Source organism: Mytilus galloprovincialis, chromosome 7 (genome assembly GCF_965363235.1).
Source record: "Mytilus galloprovincialis chromosome 7, xbMytGall1.hap1.1, whole genome shotgun sequence".
NCBI classification, from domain to species: domain Eukaryota; kingdom Metazoa; phylum Mollusca; class Bivalvia; order Mytilida; family Mytilidae; genus Mytilus; species Mytilus galloprovincialis.
This window is the reverse complement of record NC_134844.1, coordinates 87,742,250-87,761,683: the sequence shown is the minus strand read 5'-3', so window position 1 is coordinate 87,761,683 and position 19,434 is coordinate 87,742,250. Positions and strand designations below refer to the sequence as shown.

General features: G+C 31.2%; 1 long non-coding RNA gene across 2 annotated transcripts in view; it reads right to left on the bottom strand.

Annotated features, from left to right (window-relative positions):
- Nucleotides 1–4,705: 4,705 nt before the first annotated feature.
- The window catches only part of LOC143083931 (uncharacterized), a 46,047-nt gene continuing 31,318 nt past the window's right edge, over nucleotides 4,706–19,434 (bottom strand). The window contains exons 2-5 of one of the 2 annotated variants that reach the window (XR_012980946.1): nucleotides 12,491–12,559; nucleotides 8,598–8,942; nucleotides 7,484–7,510; nucleotides 4,706–4,832 (exon numbers count right to left, since the gene is read on the bottom strand). This is a non-coding gene — a long non-coding RNA (uncharacterized LOC143083931). The remainder of the gene's footprint in view (nucleotides 4,833–7,483; nucleotides 7,511–8,597; nucleotides 8,943–12,490; nucleotides 12,560–19,434) is intronic. The other variant, XR_012980947.1, reaches the window with a different exon arrangement.

Below are 19,434 nucleotides of genomic sequence, written 5' to 3'. Positions count from 1 at the left end.
GAGTCTTTTGTAGACGAAACGCGCGTCTGGTGTATATACAAAATATAGTACTTTCATTGGACTTTAACATACGTTGATGAGTCTTTAGTATACGAACCGCGCGTCTGGCGGAAAAAAATAATAATCCTGGTGTCTATGATAAGTTTATTTACATGGTTACTAAAGCTTGTACACAAATAAAAAAAGAGGTGAACATTTGATAGGTTAACGTCTAGAGATGGAATAAAATTTCATAAGAATGTTTTTCTATACTACTGGACAGGATACAACTTTAGTCACGCCAAGTATGTCTTTATTTGAAACAAAGATAAATTCTACAATTTTTTTAAATGCTAGTCTAACAGAGACTATTAAGGGTTTTTGTTTCTAATTTGTACACTTTTTTTACTTTGACAACCAATTTTAGCGTTGTTTCAGTCGATTTGGTAACTACATCCCTCTTTAAAAGTATAAACAGTTACAAAATTACTTCCACAGTGAAATGTAACAACTGTTACAATTCTGACAATTACTACCAGGTATGACAGTTAGTTTTTAGTGCAGAAGTGATTGGTACCGTTTATCTAATAACACATGTTTTGAGGGTTATATTACCGTTTCTTCAAATGAAATTTATATGCAACTTGAGTTTTCTGTTCCTTCTTTTTGTTACATTTTTGGTATCTCAATTCAAAAAATGCAATTGACTTTTTGCACCTAATGAAATGCGGTAATGGTTTCTCTCAGCACTTACATGTGTATCTGTTGAAAACATTACATGGCATTAAAAAAAAAATGAATATAATCATGTTAAATTGAATAAAAAATACATGATATATACATATGAGTGTACAAGATTACAATCATAAGTGTCAACATAAATTTAGAACAAAGAAAGAGAATACCATGTAAGATATTTGTTTTCATATTGAAAATTTATAAATCGGAAAAACCAAATTAAGTAGATATTTCTTCTTCTGTATTTGTCTTCTGTTGATGCTTCCTCTTGCATAACATTGAAATCAGTGTCAGATATAAACAATTATGCTGTGGGGTTTCCATTTTAACTTGAAAATTCAAAAAAAAAAAAGTATCAAATCAAATAGCAATATCAAAAGATCAAACACATCACACGAATGTACATTGTATAACAACTGTCGAATGAGAGACGAAGTGGGTAAAAATATACGGAGTAAATTATGGATCAAATAGTCAAAATAATTTAGTGTGTCCTTATTGGGTAGTACTTCCTGTTTTGTTTAAAAAAGAACTAACAATGACATAAAGAAGTCATGACGATTATACATGTGCATGTGCATATCATTTAAATGGAAGGATAAACAAACACCTAAGACGCATGTTTTGCATGTTTTGCTCATCAATAGATCAATATAAATTGAAAAATTTGAGCCTCCTTAGTTTACATTGGTCAAATATATTTGTTTGGTTACTGCTAAATTAATCTGACTTTGTATGAACAAAGAAAGATTAATACTATTGGCCTTTGTATAAGTATTTAAAAAGGATATTCTTGACAATTTTTGTCATGTGATTGCTGTTTTCATTTACTGTATCATTCGCATATAGACGCATCAAAGCCCCAAAAAATCGTCCACAGTTTCGTATGTCATTGTTTCCAATGTTATGAATATTACGTGGCATATAAAAATGGAATATGACTTGTTAAAGGGGCACTAGCTACGATATATATATGATAACAAATCTGTTATTTGTTTTGCTCAATCATTAATTAAATGCAAATAGTGAAATAATAATTCGCATTTAGCAGCCAGTATGGTTCAATTTCGTCAAAATATGCTAAAACATTGATTATAAATTATTCACTTACAAGTGAATAATTCGACTTCATTAGATCCGTATTCATGTGAACTTCAATATAACCCCTTTACTTGAGATGAATAACACGAGCGTTGTATGTGTAAAGTTATCTAAAGCAAATGAATGTCAACATCATTTAATTGACTGATTCGATGTACAAAATATCATTCTTATACAAGTGAAAACGATGATAAACATTTATTTTTCATCTATAATATGAAATTAATAGACCTAAAATAATCCAACAGCACGAGTTTGCTTAATCTATTATATCTTTATTGATGTTAACATCGCTTATATGGTCATCGGATAAAATTAGAGGTCAACTCGATAAATGATTAGATGGCGTCTTGACTAAATTACACACGAAACGAAGCTACGTTTTTTTCATGGCCGTGCCTGGTTATTTTTTTTATTTTATACCTTTAATAGTTTGAATACATGTTTTATATTGTTATAAATCAAATATGAGAATTTGATTAAAATTGGTGAACATGAATTTGACAGCTAATGCCCTTTCAAGCATGATATGTCTTAATTATTGCGATAACTATTTTCTATTAAAATCAAAATGCTGTCAAATTAACTTACCATTATCACCCGGTTCCTTATTTTTTAGCAAGCGTTCTAAAAAGATATGAAAACTACATTATAAATTGTAAAAGTAATAATGATAACCATAAAAGAAAAAAATAACAAAGAAAAACTGCTAATTAGGTATTAACCGCACATCATATCTACCATCAATTTTGAAAAATCAATTTAAAAAACAGTAATGACATAAATATTTTCAAACTGAAAAGTTGTCAACTTGATTAATAAAATATTAATGTACTGGTAATTTTTGAAATATAACTTTTTACAGAATAAAAAAACTTCACTTGAAAAACTCTCCGTCCTTTATCTAGATTATATATTTACGTTGTCACGTACGCCATCACAAGTTGGTTTACCGTTGTAGAATGTCTGTTTCAGAGATGACATCAAATGTGTTCCAATTGTGGTAACCATTCCTATTTTACTCGATTGTTACCTTTTTGTAAACAAATTGACCAGTTTTGTTACTTAATTTAGCTACACAACGGATGTCTCATGTGGGGAGTACAATAACTATACCATTGAAGAGCACATGCCACACCCCTAGTTATTAGTGAGATTCATGTTGATCAGTCTTTATTCGGCTATGCAATTGTCACTTTGTGTTCGACTTCTAAGTTTGGATATCCTTTTGGTATCTTTCGCTTCCTTTTAAATTATGTATCTTATTGCAACGTCAACACGTGACTTGTAAGAACAACATATAGGATCGAGAAGAAGGAACACATAATTATTTCATTTATTTTATAACATTTGTTATACCTTCGTTTGCAGTATAAACAATTAATACGAATGAATGCATACCGGGGAAGGGAACAGTTTCTACATTTTGTGTTTCATTGGGTTATTTATTAAGTCTAGGTATGGAAAATGATTTAAATGTCATCTGTCGATTTCATAAAATTTTCAAATAATGTGAAATACGAATTCCGAGATTGTCGATTTTATAATGCCTATACGCCACAACAAGCTTTTGATAAAAAAAAATCATCCAAATACAGTAATAAAATTGTTATCCACTCATTTGAGGTACTTTATATCTGTCATAAATGGCTTAGGGTTAGCTTTGTATGTGTCATTGTTTTCTTTTTGTTATTTACGAATATTCCAATGATGAGTAATTTCTAGTCGTTTTTTTAAATCTTTTTTGTCGTTAACATTCCTTACAGTTAATGATGCATAGAGATTATTAACTTTGTTAAATTCACAAAACTGATCTTTGAGAGAAGAAGATGATTATAACCCATGCTTAGTAGAATACAAACTAGCAATACAATTACAATAAATGAAAATCAAACAGAACACCAAAAATAGGCTATAAGATTTGTTTTTATTTGTCTGTTGCATTCACACTAAACTTTCTCATGAAAGTAGAATTAAATATTGCTGGATATAACTTATACTTTGACAACATGCAAAAAATACAAAAAGTGTGATGTTTGCGGCATTTTTTACAAACTACTTGCTTGGTGAATAACTTTCTTTAGGTTCTAAAGTAGAACTTTTGGTTACAGGTGGGCTTCAATGTGGATTAGCATACTATTTCGTATCTAATCTTACGAAATCACAATGCTGTCAAATCTACTTACCTCCCTTCTTTTTTCCTATAAAAATTACAAGGAAGATTTGAAACTATATTATAAATTGTAATAGTTATAAAGATAGCCATCAAATAAAAAATAGATAAAACAAAAATATATAAGAAAAAAATTCACACAGCATATCGGCCATCTCTTTTGAAATATTAATTTAAAAAAAGTGGTGACAAAAATATATTTAAACTGAAATGTTATCAACAAATTAGAAATAAACACTATCAACGTACAGCTGATCTTTTAAGATTTAATAAAATGGCGTTGTCAGTTTATTTTTTATCTATGAGTTTGACTGTCCCTCTGGCATATTTCGCCCCTCTTTCATACCTTTCCGGACATACCCACTGTTCACGTTTTTTTTTGTAATTTGCAGTGCCATTGTCACTTTGTTCAAGACTTATGAGTTTATATTTAATTTGAGTATCTTTAGCCTCTTTTTAAATCATGTGTCTCAACGCAATGCACATATGTCACTTGTAGGAGCATTATAGAACCTGGAACCGGCAAATAGAACAAATAAAAATGTATAAAAAAATAATCATGAGTAAACAATGACGCTAGTCCTTTGATTGTGTGTATGACTGCTACAGAAGTTTAAATAAAGCTGGTATAAAACGGGAGTGATATCGGGATGAAGTCTACGTCGAAACATTTAAACTACCAATATCTACATCAACCTTGACACTAAAAACATACCTGATCTAGAAGAACATTTTCTATATATCCATATTCCTAACACACCACTCACAATGGTCAAAGTTATAACTGAAATACTGATTCCTGCTATGGTATACCACGATATTTCCTTCGGGGAAAGTAAGTCTGTAATAAATAGATTCAAATATGATTTAAGATTGCACATTGTCTGGTAAATAAAAGGCCATTATAGGTTGCACTTTGTAAATACAGCTGTTTCTCAAACCACGCCTCTTTTATTGGGAATGCTACAAGTAAATAAACATGTGCATACTGTTTACATTAAAATCTGTGGTAACCTTTCATTCGAGGTAGGGGTAGTTAAGAAAATTAGAGTTAGTTTAAACTCTGACAAGTTCAGGGCATATACACGTTGAAAATATGCCGCGGAGCCCTACATTTTGACCTTTGAAAAAAATTGTAGTGCATATGAACTTTCGATCCTAGGATAAGATTTTTTTCAAAACTTCATAGTAAAAGTGGTACAGTTTTAGCCGTAAAAGGAGTTCCTATGGGAAATTGCATTGTCAATATTTACCGAAATGCAACCTATATTGGGTGAAAAAAAGAACATTCAGTATAATATCAAATTTGCTTTATTTCAAAGATTTCAAAGAAACTAACTCAAATATGAAGTTTTATAAATATTTTATGAAGATTAATAGAATCCTGGGCCTTCACTATGATGACTCAGCATAAATGCACAGTTTACAGTATGCATAGTTTACTTGCATAAAGTCCTGAATACAAAATTTATTCATAATATTTGCATATTTGTAAGTAAAATTTTTAAAAAGTGCTTATCATTTTGGCAGTCATTGAAACTCATAGATCCTTCCTGAATATTATTTATGGGGTGTTTGTGTGCTGTCGAGAACTCAAAAGTTAGCCGTAACACCTAAATCTGCTTTTTTTTCACCACAGCATATTAAATACAAGCTAGAAATGCAAAAATATCTCAACAAAACTAACAATAGTGTGTTCTATCCTGAATATGTACTAAATATTCCAAATTGCTAGAAACAGCAGAATGATTTAGGAAATTTAAGGCCTCAGGGAAAAAAAACATAGAACATTGCCAACCCCCTGGGTCGTAAAACAATAATTTCACTTGTAAATGCTATGATTTTATGATTTTCAAGTTCTTAATATAGAAAACAATAACTATGCTTGGGAGATATGCAAAAATCAGATGTTAACAGTCATCTCTATAACATTTTTAAGTGAATTTATACCTCAGACTGGTATCTACATACATACAACTATTGCAAATATGGATTTGTTTGAACACTTCTAGTATATATATTAGCTAAACTGTGTCAGATATATAGTTGCAGAAAATATGTATTTAATTGACAAATAGGCATACTGTAAGATGTGGGCTGGAGACAGAGACAGGATTGGATACTTTATATAATCTTGTGTGTTATAATGATTGACTGCTAAACATTACATTTATAGTATTCTGATATGCTTTCAATATGTTATCAAAACAGTTTTACACAGATTCTAGGCATTTTATATCAGAAAATATTCAAATAGGCTAATAATTAAAGTCTTCTTTTCAAATTCTTAAAAAAATTGAAACAGGGGAGGGGGTTTAAAATGTTCAGTTAAGAAAAACTCAGAGTACACATAGTGATTTCTATAAGGCTAAAAACTGATCTTAGAGAGTTGTCTATTTGAATAAATGTTTGTATAGGTTGCACTTTGTAAATACAGCTGTTTCTCAAACCACGCCTCTTTTGGGGAGATCTAGAATATTCATAGGAAATTAATTTTGTTTACATACTGGTTCCCAGTTATGCTCTCTGTGTTCCATCTCACAGAGACATAACTTGGGAATGTTACCAGTAAATAAACATATGCATATTGTTTTCATTGAAATCTGTGGTAACCTTTCAATCGAGGTAGGGTAGTTAAGAAAATTAGTGTTAGTTTAAACTCTGACAAGTTCAGGGTATATAAAGGTTGAATATATGCCGCACAACCCTACATTTTGACCTTTGAAAAAAAAAAATTGTAGTGCATGTGAACTTTCAATCCTAGGATAAGATTTTTTTCAAAACTTCATAGAAAAATTGATACAGTTTTAGCCATAAAAGGAGTTCCTATGGGAAATTGCATTGTCAATATTTAAAGAAGTGCAACCTATAATATACCTTACAATTAGTTGGTGTTCAATTTAAATTTGAAGAGAAAGACCTTCCTAATATAGTGTTAATTGACATTTTAAAATTTCCATTTGAACTATTCAAACAACAATGGAATACATTGTACCTATTCACAAACAAGGTCTGAGATGTCAACAGGTAAAATATACATCGTATGTTACCATTTAACGTTTACAAGGAACGAATACAATATTATAAGATTGTGTGTCATGAATGACAGAGAAATAACTCTCAATCAAAGTCACAACTTGCAATAGAAAAATCGTTATAGGTCAAAGATCCTTGGCACACACACTTTGTGCATCGATCCTGACGTTATCTTCTACATGTAATTCAAATATATGGGGCCAACAAATGAGATCGAGTGATCACTTTGGAATATTATATGTGGGGATATACTTTACATTCTGGATTATAAAGTTCATTATTGATACTAGTTTCAGATCAATGTTAATGACTACCATGCATGTGTAGTCATATATCATTATTAATTTCCCATTTCGACTTTGTATGACCCAAAAATTTGAAGTTCAGAACAATTTGTGAACAAAAAAAACCAATACAGAATTAAATTTGATACGGAATGTTTTACTATTATCTTACCATCAGTTTGTTCTCTGTTGTGTTGTCCTGAAAAATACCATGGTAGTTATGGATTTACACAAATAGAACAAAAAAGTACTAAAATCATATATTCCTACCAACGATAATTATCAGAACAACTAGAACTTTATGTATTTTAATAAATATGTTCAGAAATGTTCTTCTTAGTTTCATTTACGATAAAAATGCTCTAACGTTACCTAAAACATTCTGTATAATGTAATACGTCAATAATATTAAGTTTTGTCACAATCAGGTCGACATTATATCATAAGTAGGACTATAATATTTTTTCGGTCTTTTCGAAACCACCTTACGAATAACAAATTTTCTAAAGGAATGTATGCAGAAATTTGCCAAAAGCACAAATTCAAATATCCACGAACATTTAAGTTTTTCTCACTGCACGAAAATTGGTTCCCACGAAAATAAACGAATCCAAAGTAAATGCAACTTAAACGGGTTTTCACGGAGTTTGGTCAAAAACTGTGATGCATTTCAGTACAAAAACAAACCTTCTAATAAAGGGGTGCATCATGTGATCATAGGAAAACATACAACCTCGATAAACTATGTTGTCGAAACGAAAAAAACAATTATCAAGGACAACCCTTACAGCTTCAATCATATCACACCTCCAATAAGAATATCTAGTAGTATGTGTGCTAGCGCATGTAGTAAAATTAAGAATGGAACTTATTATCAATAGGGTTCACATTGTATTCAGGTTAATGGATGTTTCAGGGCCAATATCATACAGGTATGTCAAGTACAAGACAACCATATCTGAATAAGCTTTGCTTAAGTATGAAAAATATAAAAACATGTTTGTATCCTGGCTTGTAACTAATGTTACTACTTTCATTTGTTGAGTGCATATTGTAAATATGTATTGTTGTACAGTACTTGTTATCTATGTACCGATGTCATGGATTGGTTCCATGAGAATAAAGATATATCAAACCTGTTTGTATAGTATTCATCATACATTGTATACTCGTAACAAGCTTGATCAATACATGTATGCATTGTTTTTTATGTAGACAACTTTAACAAACATATTACAATGAAGCCGTTTGTTCAAAGTATATATGAAAAATGAATTAAAAAATACCTTCTAATATTGGAATGTTGATTTCAAGATCTGCTTCATACATATCTCTTCCATATCCATGCAAACATGACCAGTTACCATTTATTCTTTGATCTATTATTTCTCTGATTGTAACCACAGTTTCATTTGTGTGAATGTTTTGTCGTACAGTTGTATTTTTATAACCTGATATGCATAACGGAGACGGGAAAGGAAGACTACAGAATGCAATTTCCTTTCCGAAATTGTTGTGGAAAGAAACTGGCAGATGGAGTTTATCAATCTTACAAGTTAGTTTTAAAATGCCTGGTCCTAATGTACAATTCAGGCACATTTTTATTGAGCAGGATGGTGACGAAATATTTTCTACAATAGAAAACAGAATAATTCCCACAATATAGAAATAATTCCCATAATAGACACAGCATGAACTAATTCCAACAATAAATACAGCATAAAATAATTCCAACAATAGAAACAACATGAAATAATTCCCACATAAGTTACAGCATGACATAATTTCTACAATAGAGACAGCATAAAATAATTCTTACAATAAATACAGCATAAAATAATTCCCACAATAGATACAGCATGAAATAATTCCCACAATTGATACAGCATGAAATAATTCTCACAATAGATACTGCATAAAATAATTCCCACAATAGATACAGAATAAAATAATTCCCACAATAGAGACAGCATAAAATGATTCCTACAATAGAAACAGCATGAAATGATTCCCACAATAGATACAGCATAAAATAATTCCCACAATAGATACAGCATAAAATAGTTCCCACAATAGAGACAACATGAAATAATTCCAACAATAGAGACTGATAGCTGACTATGCGGTATGGGATTTGCTCAGTGTTGAAAGCCGTACGGTGACCTATAATTGTTAATTTCTGTGTCGTTTTGGTCTTTTGTGGATAGTTGTCTCATTGGCAATCATACCACATCTTCTTTTTAATATGAAATAATTCCCACAATATATACAACATGAAATAATTCCCACAATAGATACAGCATAAAATAATTCCCACAATAGATACACCATAAAATAATTCCAACAATAGATACAGCATGAAATAATTCCCACAATAGACACAGCATGAAATAATTCCCACAATAGAGACAACATGAAATTAATTTCTACAATATATACAGCATAAAATAATTTCCCCAATAGATCGGCATAACATAATTTCCACAATAGATACAGCATAACATAATTCCCACAAAAGATACAGCATAAAATAATTCTAACAATAAATACAGCTTAATATAATTCCCACAACAGAGACATCAAAAAATAATTCGAAAAATAGATACAGCATGAAATAATTCCAACAATAGATACAGCATAAAAAAATACCACAATAGAGACAACATGAAATAATTCCCACAATAGACACAGCATGAAATAATTCCCACAATAGAGACAACATGAAATTAATTTCTACAATATATATAGCATAAAATTATTTTCCCAATAGATACGGCATAACATAATTTCCACAATAGATACAGCATAACATAATTTCCACAAAAGATACAGCATAAATAATTCTAACAATAAATACAGCATAATATAATTCCCACAACAGAGACATCAAAAAATAATTCCCACAATAGAGACAACATGAAATAATTCCAACAATAGATACAGCATAAAAAAGTTCCCGCAATAGAGACCACATGAAATAATTCCAACAATAGATACAGCAGCATAAAATAGTTCCCAAAATAGAGACAACATGAAATAATTCCAACAATAGAGACTGATAGCTGACTATGCGGTATGGGATTTGCTCAGTGTTGAAGGCCGTACGGTGACCTATAGTTGTTAATTTCTGTGTCAGTTTGGTCTTTTGTGGATAGTTGTCTCATTGGCAATCATACCACATCTTCTTTTTTATATGAAATAATTCCCACAATATATATACAACATGAAATAATTCCCACAATAGATACAGCATGAAATAATTACCATTATAGATACAGTATAAAAAAATACCACAATAGATACACCATGAAATAATTCCCACAATAGATACAGCATAAAATAATTCCCACAATAGATACACCATAAAATAATTGCCACAATAGAGACAACATGAAATAATTTCAACAATAGAGACAACATGAAATAATTCCCACAATAGAGACAACATGAAATAATTCCAACAATAGAGACAACATGAAATAATTCCCATAATAGAGACAGCATGAAATAATTCCAACAATAGAGACAGCATGAAATGATTCCAACAATAGGGACAACTTGAGATAATTTCTACAATTGAGACACTATGCACAAATTCCCACAATAGAGACAACAAGCAAAAATTCCCACAATAGAGACAATATTAAATTATTCCCACTATATAAACAACATGAAATAATTCCCACAAAAGAGATAACACGAAATAATGCCTAAAATAGAGATAATTCTAAATGTGTTTTCTGTTTTATTAAATATATTTTTTAATACTGTCATATATTTAATAGACGTGAATTGTGAGTAAAAACTGTTTTTATACAGTTTGAAATAATTAAGTCCACTTACGAATGACTTAATAACTATATTTTAGGGTCAATTATCTCAAGATATGCTAAAGACTAAATTTACCTATGCCTGGGATAAGACAATCGTTAGTTTTTCGTAAAAAATCATATTTTTTGCAAATAGTAAATTTATTAAAATGACAATTTAATTGATATGCGTGTCAGCACAGAAGTGCTGACTATTTAGCTGGTGATAAATGTTGCAACGAAAAGTCCACCAGCAGTGGAATAAATATTTATCAAAGGAGCCTTTGTTGACGATTTTACGATATCTGTTTTGTCTCACTTATGAAGGCTACTCAGTTGCATACACTTATTCACATTCACTTTATTCTTAATGTTGTTGATTGTTGATTTTCTGCGGACATTAACGACACTCCTAATTTGGATATTTAAAACATATAAGTTTGAATCTAACTTAATTCCATAATGCATTTCTATTTCAAAATTTGCTTGAGTAATGGCGATGATAACTAATAGTATACCGCTATTCAAAAGACATAAATCAATTGAGAGAAAATAAATACGGGTTACAAACCAAAACCGAAGGAAGCCCACAAACTACAAACAGGAAAACAACGGAGAAACATCAACACTAAAATGCAACAAAAACAAACCCCAAAGCAACACACAAGTACATATAAATGAACATTTGTATAACAACTGCCATCTTTCAAACCTGGCCGATGTTAAGAACATATAGTCTGGTTTAACCTGGTTTCACTGTTTCACTTTCCCATAGATAGCATTAATAATACAACTAAGACGACAACATAAATTTGCACGATTCTTGTCTATGTTTCTTCTAAATATAACAGTTTATTGAATCGTCAACATTTATAAAACCAGGTTCAATCCATTATTTTCTACATTAAAAATGCCTGTATCAAGTCAGTAATAAGACATTTTTGTCCTTTCGATTGATATGTTTTATAATTTAATTTTGCCATTTGATTTGAGATTTTCCGTTTTAAATTTTCCTCGGAGTTCAGTACTTTTGTAATATTACTTTTTGTATAACTTATATTTTTTACGGACTAAGCACGAGTTGAATATACTTAAATTGTAGGAACAATATTTCTGTCCTATTTTCGAAAAAGTGACCTGCAGTACTATACCAATTACTGAATTAGTTTTCACGCGAACACAATGAACAACACGACAGGTTCCATATGTGGAATGGAACATTCTAATCCCGCTTCTTGTTGCAGGAACAGACTGACGAACTAACTGGCTGTAATACCGACAGAAAGACTGCAGACATAAACTAATATACTTTCCCTTTCGTAGTAGGGTTTTATATTATAATTGTCTAGAAACGATATTGACATAATTACCTTGTATTATGAAAATAAGCAGCAATACAAACAATCCTTTTTCTTGTTTAGTTGATGTCTTCATTTGTTCTTTTAAAAGAAATATTAAAAACAGCGTTAGGTTAATCCTGATATGAAAATGGGGGAGGGGGGGGGTAATAAATTCATTGAGGGTATTTGAATAAATAAGTTTTTACATATGTTCACTTGAAAATGTTGCATTGATTACACATTTCCTTTAACAACAACAAAAAGCAAATCAGACTTTAACTAACAAAAATACCAAAAAGTCAATCATTTAGGATTAAGAACAGGAAAAAGGTAGTTATGAAATTCAATGCGGAATGAACTCCAAATAAACAATTTAAACGACTGCATATATGTTAAAACTATACACCCCTGCTATAGAAATTGTTTGTATAATTAACATCGCGTGGAACACGCCTTATGATTTGAACATAGTACTAGTTCTACATATTTAATGTTTAACATGTTTCTATAGCAGGGGTGTTTAGTTTTAACATATATGCAGTCGTTTAAATTGTTTATTTGGAGTTCATTCCGCATTTAATTTCATAACTACATTTTTACTGTTCTTAATCCTAAATGATTGACTTTTTGGTATTTTTGTCGGCTGTATCAGTTTAGCAGATACACTACCAACAATTTGACTAGCATTTACATGTACATTAAATGCCGCTATATAAACAGCACTTTTAGGAAACATCACTAATCAGTACATTAAATGCCACTATATAAACAGTACTTTTAGAAAACATCACTAATCAGTACATTAAATGCCGCTATATAAACAGTACTTTGAGGAAACATCACTAAACAGTACATTAAATGCCGCTATATAAACAGTACTTTTAGGAAACATCACTATTCAGTACATTAATTTTTATATCATTTTCAGTAATGTTGGGAAAACGTTGTTTACATTACTGAAAATTTCAGTCATTTTACAGTACTGAAAATTTCAGTCATTTTACAGTACTAAAAATTTCAGTCATTTTTCAGTACTAAAAATTTCAGTCATTTTTCAGTACTGAAAATTTCAGTCATTTTTCAGTACTGAAAATCTCAGTCATTTTACAGTACTGAAAATTTCAGTCATTTTTCAGTACTGAAAATTTCAGTCATTTTTCAGTACTGAAAATTTTAGTCATTTTCAATACTAAAATTTTTGTCATCTTTAAGTACTTCTAAACATACAATATCAGGTCAAATGTCAGAAAAATATATAATGTTTTTTTATACTGCAAATAGTTCTGTTTATTTCATATAAAATATAGTAACACAGCTATATTGTGTACGATGTCAATTTCATCATGGAACACTTTCTCCACAATCAGGGGTCCATTAAGGGATGAAAATAAGTTTGACATTTGTGTTACGATTTGAATAGCTATCAATTTATTAATTTAAGTTGGTTTAAAAACAATATTAAGTCAATGTCAGAAAAAATATTTTTGTTTGTAGTCGGCGCAAAAATGGGGAAGGGCTCAGTAGAACTTCGTCCTCCCCCAGTTTCTCAGCCTCATACAAAAAATATTACTGAGACTGAGAAACTGGGGAAGGACGAGATTTTACTGCGCCCTTCCCTTCCCCAGTTTTATTCGGAATACCAAAAAGTTTATATCTTTATGACATTGACCTAATATTGTTTTTATACTGCAACTTAAATTAAAACATTGATTTTTAAATCGTAACTATCATATATTAATAGCATAAATATCAAATTTAGTATTATCCCTTGATGAACCTCTGATGGTCGAGAAAGTTTTCCATGATGAAATTGACATTGCACAAAATATAGAAATCAACGACAATGGAAGCCCGCAATGAACGGTGTTTTAATCTTTTGCTGACGACAACTTCTAAATCTACTCAAGACCAGGATTCTTTAAGGTAAAAAGTTACGAAATACATAAAAGTATTTCACATTTGAGTATGGTGGTCCTGAAATCAAATAAGGTGTTCAAACTCTGAAACTTGGGGAATTTAGGTGGGTGCAAAACTATGGAAGGGAATATCCGCCTAAATTATACAATTCTTAATTTGTGAAATGGCATGCAATTTCTTATTCGTATAACATATGCAATTTCTTAATTTGTAACATGTATTTTTTCCATCCGTTACACGAATTTCTACATTTTTTGATTTGTGAAATGTAATTTCTTGATACATGTATGTGTAAACACAATTTCTTAAATTGTAAACGTATTTTCTCCATTAGTTTCATGAATTTCTACGTTTTTTTATTTTTTAAATGTAGTCACTTTGTTTTAGTCACGTTTTGTGAGATCGCGTCTGTGTAATAGTTACCGTTGCAAGCCAAAGAGAAGTTGCGTTTCTAAAGAAAAAATTTTACAAGTTACAAATCAAGAAGTTTGACAGGTCAAAAGTTTTACAAAATCTAGAATAAAATAGCTGTGGAGCCATGTCAACTCGTACCTTCGCAAACTCGTACCCAATATTTACCAACGCGTATTTCTACCACAATATATCTCAACTTTTAAAAATGAAACCCATTTTCACACATTTCAAGTATATTTAAATAATATTTATAATTCATTATGTAAAGTTTACGGAAGTGTTTCCCGATTTTTATGAATATCTGGTGCCATCTAATACTTTCGAATAGACCTATTTTTTCAATAAATTGTGTGTCAGGTTATTTATTTTCAAACTACCACAGAACAAACCTTTGATTTTTGTGATTATCAAGGCTTAGTTATTTATTTTCAAAATCCTCCTCCCCCAGAATATCAAATAGTCGTCCCCTTAGTAGGACACTATAAGGACAACTAGCTGGATAAAAAATTAACACACACGGACAATTACAGTAAGGGTACGACCTTTTGTTATTCTAAGGATGGGAATGGGGCCGGCAGGAGGATCTTTTGCGAAATTTTTTATTCATGTTAAAGATTTAACTTGTCGCTAATCATGCCTTTTTTTCCCAGCTCTTACCAGCCCACCATATTCATATTCAAAATACTCCTGCCACCTCCCCCTTTTAACCCAACAAATCAAATGATTTTCTCCTTATTGAACACGATTTTAAATTGATTGATTGTTAGTTGTTTGTTTTTAACGTCAAGCGACTAATATTTCATAAATGTTTAGACAAGACCCGAAACTAAAAGTCATGTATACAATATCATAACAAGTAAGAAGATGTGGTATGATTGCTAATTTGGCAACTATCAACTGAAGTTCAATGAAGTAGTATTATCAATTATAACCAACCGTGCGGCCTTAAAAAAGTACAAATATCCATACTGTATATCAGTTATAAAAGGCAACGACAAAAATGTGAAACAATTAAGACGAAATAAAGTAACGGCCTATCGATATATAACAAACCCATTCTAAAAACTTCAAATATGAGTCGACAGATATGAACAAACAATAACCACTCAACTATACATGCTCATGATAATGTGGTAGGATTCAACATGTGTGTGAGCGTTCAACCCCTAAACTTAAACAGTCAGTGTTGTAATAGTATAACATAAAAACAACGTTTAAAAGTCCGTTGCAATTGGATTGACCCAAAAGATCGATACGAGACACAAAAACAACTAACATTTACTAAAGATTATAAACGCGAAGCACGAAAATAAGAGTATTTGTAGTAACTGAAACTACTAGTACTAGCACACTTGTCTATTTAAAGCCAATTAAAACCAGCATATAAATCATGCTCTTCCAGACTAAAGTATCAACCACTGGCGGATCAAGAAATGTTCATAAGGGCAGGGCCGTAACTACATGGAGGCAAAATGCCTCATGTTGGAAATTTGAAGAAAAAAAAAATTGAAACAAAAGCTTGTCTTCATATCAAATTGTTTTCACGGCGAGTGTCTTGCAAGAAGCAAGTTCTCTTCACTCTCTGATGTCGCCCCTGCATGTTTTTCGTGATCTATGTTTCTAATTTACTTTTAGTTTTCAGTGTTGATGGTCTATTGTTTGTAGTTATGTGTCTTATCTGTACCCGGGTTTGTCTTTTGTTCATTTATTGTCCTACTTTATGACTATAGTCTCAGTGTTGATTTTTTTTTTGTAAATCTAGTAATTTTGTTTAAAACTTGAGTTTTCTTATACTGAAGGACCTTTTGTCTAATTGAAAAAACTACATTCAATTGTAAGAATATTTGAAATTAGATCTACGATGACGGGTGAACGGTTGTGTGGTTTTTGGCAATGTTGCATGTCCACCGATGTCCAGACATTGTGCGAGAAAATATTTTAAGAAGATACGATGCTACTGGACACGTTACTGGTCGTTTCTTCATGGAGAATTGATTTAATATTAAAGAATACAAAACTGGCTCTCTTTTTTGTAGATAAAACTAGATAGCTGACATGGGTTAAATTAAAGTGAGACCACCAATCTCGCGGTATCAAATCATTTGAAAAAAAAACAATGTATTGCCATATATGACCTTTTACATTGAAGCGCTTGCAATTAAGTCGTGTTCAGACCCTTTAATACAAAATAAAGGAATATGGAGTAAACGTGCACGGGACTTAATCGCACACAAAGTCAATACATAGAAAAAAATACAAATTATCTATGATCCGGGTTTTTATCCCTGTTCTTCATCTTGATATAGTCGCTGGCCTGAGAGTCTTCAGCAATGAAAGAATCATTAATACCATAAAACAAAGTCAAGATGGTCCCTAATGTTGACTTAAGCGGTACTTAAAGTATAATACTGCACTATCACTATATATAAATTCAGTCATAAAAAAAATTCTCCAAAGTCTAAACACAATACAAGACAAGAACAGACAGATCTGGTATTAAAATGATTATGAGAATTACGATTTTTGCTTTATCCTACATATCGGTCTTTTGATGTTGTCCCTTAAACCTAAAAGTTTTTATTTACAATGAATCTATATATTTTGCTTGAGACCAGAATATTGTCGAAAAAATAGCTAAAAATTAATTGCGTTTCAGAGTAAGAAAGAGTCCGGGAAACGGTCAGAATGCACGATTTTGCGTCATTTTTTCAGAGCTTCTGGGGGCCTTGAGCGGCCTCCAGACCCTCCGCCTCGCTTCGCTCGGCGAATATATTTTGCCTCACTTTTAAAAGAAGCTAGTTACGGCCCTGAATGAGAGTGCATAAGATAAAAAGATTCCCTGAGGAACACCTCCTTTTTTGTGCTCTAATTTTTCAACCCTCGAATTAAGATTTTCGATCTAAATTAAAATGAAAACCTTGCTTTCTAACCGATCTTTATTATGTGCCGGATCGGCAACTTTTTAATTTTATTTCATAAGAGAAAATCTGCATTGCCGTTAAACACATGCACGTTGTCTGCTTGGATACCCGCCACAAAAAGAAATAAATAGCCTAACTCCAGGATAATAAATTCTTGCATCACGTGATTTTTGCCACAAGGAGCTTACCTAAGGATAAATACTGAATATGGAAAGTGAAACTAAAATTCAAAACATAACATCTGAAGGCGGGCACATAGAAGAAAAGAAGGTTTTATTTTTTGGCAAAGGGTTCCTAAGTAATCTTCTCTGCATATGTTCAAAATATACATGAAATATTTGCAACTACCCCTTGTCTGTTCTATAAATTATATCTGTTACTTTAAAGAATTTAGATAAATAGGTAATGAGTCCATTGGACACAGCCCCGCTTGCATATCATATAAAGTTATAAAAGGACATCACTGAGGAACAATAAAAGTGATACTACCTAAATTCAATTTGTACGTGAACCGAGTTTTGTCGTAATAAGTATTGTTTATAAGTTACACAACATTTGGTTTAGGCAATTTAGACTAAAGTTAAAAATAGAAACAAAAAAATTATCATTTTTTCATTTGTATAGGGGCATAACTCTAAAATGGGTAGAATGACGACACTAAAATTCAAACTTGATCCGTTTTTGGGATACGATTGCTTTCAAGCAATCTGTAGACTTATACCAGTGGCTCAGAGCATTGCCCTCACGTCAATCGTTTTATTCTAAACATTAAGGAACATCTCAGATTCTTATGATTGTCTTGCTTTAAAAGGTAAAAACAAACAAAGGGATTGAACTTAAACAACTTTCCTATAATGTTCTTTTCATAATCTTCATGTTTGATAATTCCCTTGTGTTTTAAACAACACGGAAAATCAGAATTAAGCAGTATTTATATTTAGTATTTTTATAAATTTAGAAACACGTCAGAGGGAATTCCCAGTTTTGATAAAATGCGAGAGTTCTCTGAATTCCGATAAATCTATTTCTGTCATTTAAGAACTGAAGTGGAGTTTTTCTTATATGTTACCGTTATGAAACTGATATTTGAGATTGTACTTCCATAAAGAAATAGAGAACCATGTAGGTCGTTTAATAAACATTTAATATACGTTCTTGCTCCAGGGTTTGTTTTGGAAATTATGCGCATGCGTATAGTTTTCTTGACTTCAAGGGGTTTTAGATTGAATGGTTGCTCTGGATTCTCCACTCAGTTAATTAATTTATAACTCATGGGATTTTTTCTATGTATGTCTGCTATTGAAGGTTGTTGTTGCATAATTTTAAATCATGCATCATTTAAATTAAAAAAAAGGAATCCTTATCGTACATCACCCCTTCAGGCGAAATAGAGTCTTGACTCCTTCCGTGAATTCTGAATAACAACACGTCGAGTATTAGCTCGTTCTGTCAATAAACGTCGTATTATATTAAAAACGATTGCATTTTAAACCGATAAATGTGTACGAAAAGGAGTCATGATCACTGACCCAAAGGAAATTAAATATTTAAAGAGTTAGGAATGGGGTTCCTCCTAGAATTAACGTAGGAAAATATGTGATTAGATACGAAGTGAAATACCTTCTCTCAGTCTGAGTCTCAGTGACTGCTGTGGAAAGTAAACTTGGAATTGATAGTACAAAAATAGAACATAGGCCTGATTACATTGTTCATACACTTTTA